This window comes from Heterocephalus glaber, unplaced genomic scaffold (genome assembly GCF_053883595.1).
Source record: "Heterocephalus glaber isolate CG9 unplaced genomic scaffold, H.glaber_assembly_v1.0 deba00001067, whole genome shotgun sequence".
Classification (NCBI taxonomy): Eukaryota; Metazoa; Chordata; class Mammalia; order Rodentia; family Bathyergidae; genus Heterocephalus; species Heterocephalus glaber.
In genome coordinates this window covers 3,378,769-3,382,829 of record NW_028258187.1, presented here as the reverse complement: position 1 = coordinate 3,382,829, position 4,061 = coordinate 3,378,769, and positions in this window count along the sequence as shown.

The following is a 4,061-nucleotide window of genomic DNA, read 5'->3' as shown; positions in this document are numbered from 1 at the left end:
ACATCAGGCAGAACTAACAGCTAGCATCTGGGAGTCCCTTGCCTTACCATACCAGAAAACTCATCTGAGTTTCACAGGTGGAGCACAGAAAGGCAGAGAGGAAGTCAGACCACGCAAAAGTCTCCTATGTTCTATCCAATCATCCCAGACCAGAATCTGCCAATATGCTGTCCTGTGCCTAACAGAGCTCTAGCAACAACCTCTTTGCTTCATCTCAAGGTTGTAAGAATGGGAAAGAGAAATGAATGAGGAGGCACATTAATCTTACTGTGAAGTGTCACTCTAACAGTGACAGCATAAGTTTTCATCTGCTTTGGTTACTCATGTTAAGCCCCACCCACAAATATCTAACTCACATGATACTGAAGACCTCGATCAGATGGCTGGGTCTCTCATCTCATGCCTTGTGGAGGAACCATTGTAGCCATAGACTTTTGCACATTCCTAGGGTTCACTGTCTAGTTAGCTCTTTGTATTAGTCACTTGTATATCACTGGGAAAGTATCTGACACCCAGAACTCAAAGGACAAGAGGTTTACTTGATTCATGGTTTTCAGTGGGTTCAGTCCATGGTTGGTTGGCTCCAAGCCAGAAACAGCATGGTGTAAGGCCCTGAGGGAGGAAAGCTCTCACTCTATGACAGCCAGGAAGAAGAGAGAGAAGGGAGGATCTAGGGACAAAAATACATCTTTCTGGGCTTCCAGGTCTACCTCTAGTGACTCTGAACATGTGTGGCTTTGGGGGGACATTTTAGATCTATACTATAATACGGTTCTTCAAGGCAGGTTTCCCTTGAGGTTTAGATCTATACTATAATACGGTTCTTCAAGGCAGGTCACATAACATCAAAATAGATACATGGAACTCAGATTCTTCCTTCATTTCTACACAGAATTCCAGAAGCACTTCTGAAAACCTGAGATCCCAGGTAAAGGGTCACTTTGCCTTCAGGAACCTTGTCTACTCCTCTCATCTTACCTGTCTTATCTGACTCCCACCAGCGCACCTGTTAGCAGAACAGCTCAGATTTCCTTAGCAACTTCTAAATTTGTACACACATGTTGACTGTGGATGCCAACATAAACAGATCTGGAGTATATTAAAGAGTTTACTAAAAAGCATAAAATCTAGTAAAACTATAAAATAAATAAATCAGCACTTATCAATAAAGCAAGCTAATGTTCCTAGAGAAAATGAAACACTCCTGGACCTGGGTTTGTTCAATTCGACAGTGCAAATAACAGCAGGGGTGGAATTAATTTGGCTATCTTTGCAATCAAAAAGGAAATCAACCAGCTTATTAGGCTATCTAGAACCATTTTCAACAGTACAATATATTAAAGTGGCCTTTATGTAATGTCTCTGAATATAGCTCTTGTATCTTTGTTTTTCAACCTCTCCTCATCTTTTCTGTTTTCTTTTCTTATTCATTTACTGCACAAGTATTTATTGAGCATCAACTCAGTGTACTCCAGACACTGTAGGAACAGCAGCAGGTAAAACAAACAAGTACTCTGCCATTATGGAACTTAAATTTTGTTGGAAGAGACCAGCAATAAACATGCAAATGAATACATAAAATAAGGTCACATACTGGCCAATATGGGAAAGAAAATAAAGCAGGGCAATGGGATAGACAGTAACTGGGATAAGTTGGGTCAAGTTTAGGTAAGATGGTCAAGGAAAGGCCCTTAAGAGGATCCTACTGAACAATGACCTCCTTAGTGCAAAAAGGACAGGAAGGAACTTTCTAAAGCCCCACGGTGGGAAGAGCAGACGATGTGAATCGGCAGTGCAGATCACATTACCATCACCACCATTGTGTTGCAACCACCTGTCAAATACTTGACAGCATTAAAAACAGATTGATAGAGAGCATCCTCATTTTTTAATTAGTTGCAGTGTGAAACAGTAATATATGACATAATAATTAAGTAGAAAGTTTAAAACATTAAAAGCCTGAAATACACAGGCAGATTTGTATATACATTTTAGAAATTCAGCTGTAGTGTATGGGTTTTTACATGTGGAAAATGCACATGTGTGTTATAGTTTGGATCTAAATGTCCCTCAAAGGCTATGTGTTAAAGGTTTGGTCTCCAGAATGGTTCTAACTGGGAGACGGTGGAACCTATAGCGGGTGGAGCCTAGATAGAGGAAGTGATGTCATTGGGATTGAAGGAGATATTAGAACCCTGGCTTCCTGTCTCTCTTTCTTGCTTTTGGCCCACCATAAGGTGAGCAATTTTCTTAGCCACATGCTTACTCTGTAATGTATTTCAGTCCTTTTCACAGGACCAAAGGCAATAGAGTCCAGTGACCATGGACTGAACCTCTGAAGCCATAGGCCACCTTTGTTCCTTCTAAGTTTATTTTACCAGGCATTTTGTCACAGCAGCAGAAAGATGACTAACACATTATGCTAGTGGGCACTCTGCAGTACCCATTGCCATCCTTCTGAAAAGTCTATCTCCACAAATAATGAAGGAAGCCTTTGCGGTACTGTCTTGGGCTCCTAATGTCAGCCCATAACTGAAGACAAGTTAAGCATTTGGGAAACTCCTTTGGTTTCATCATCTTTTAAAGTCAACAAGAGAACCACTCTTGATTTTTTTTTTGTTATTTATTTATTTATTTATTTATTTATTTATTTATTGGTTTTTGCTAGGCTTTAGGGATGACTCTGAAGAGAGTTCACGTGATTTTTGGACATTGTAATATTTTTCCAGCCCCTAGAGATGAGGAGGAAGAGTCAACTAAGTGCCCAAAAGAGTGAACTGAAACAAATTATGTAGTGGGCTTACAGAAAACCTGCCATGTGATGAAATATTCTCCCTCTGTTTAATTTATAGAAAGCGCTTCTTCTTATGTCCCACACCCGCGTCCCTGGGGGCTTCCCCATCAGTGTGTTCAGCTGCCTCACTTATGAATTAATTTTTCCTTCACAGCAAGGACAATAGGATGGTAAGACAAAGATCAGCACCCTGTTCCATTGGTTCAAAGGACTTCCCTGAGGAATTGCTCTCCTCCCAAATTCCAATGTGATGCTAAAACACCCACCCACTTTTGAAATACAGTGAATGTTATCCATTTACTTAGACCTCAGAGTTTAAGAGCAAGAGTTGAACTGAGGCTACCAGCTCACAGAGGAATTTTTCAGGGAGCTTCCCAAAAGCTCCACTCTTATGCAGAGCAATGCCTCCTCCTCATCCAGAGGTCAGGGCATAGTTTTAATTAATGTGGGAAACTCAACCTTTTGTGAGATCTCAGATAATCACTTACTCTGAGTTTCAGTTTGTCCACATATATGAAAATACTTACATGGGAGGAAGGAAAAGGTAACATGAAGTTAGATGCTCATTAAAGTATTAAATATAAGGGTGAAAAACTAGAAACAAACTAGAAACCCTAACTTCCAAAATGTTAAAACCATAACAATATTGTACTGGATTTGATTAATAATAAAAAACAACTAAAATTTGTGTAGCATATTACTTTATTAAATATGTACAAGTGCATTGCCTAATTTGTAAACAGTCTAATAAAAAGCAGACCAATTTATAATTTTTTACCACATTATTTATTATTGACAGATAACAATTCTACATCTTCATGAGATACAGTGTGATGTTTTGGAACATTTATACATTTTGTAATGATCAGCTCAGGATTTGAGGTCATTTATCTTCTCAAACATTTACCATTTCTTTGTGGTGACAGCATTCAAAATCCTTTCTTCCAGCTCAATTAAATTCTATGATACAGGGGCTGGGGATTTAGCTCAGTGGTTCCACCGCCTGCCTTGCAAGTGCAAGGACCCGAGTTCAATCCCCAGTACCAAAAAAAAAAAAAAAATTCTATGATACAATACTGTTACCTATAATCACCCTTCCTTGAAATAGGATACTTGAACATTTTCCTCAGAACCAGCAGTGACTTTGTGCCATGAACAGGCCCTTTCCCAGCATCTCCATCCGTTACCCTCTCAAGCCTCTTGTAATCACTGCTTTTCTCTATGTCTATGAGCTCAGTGTTTTTAGATTCCACACACGAGTGAGATC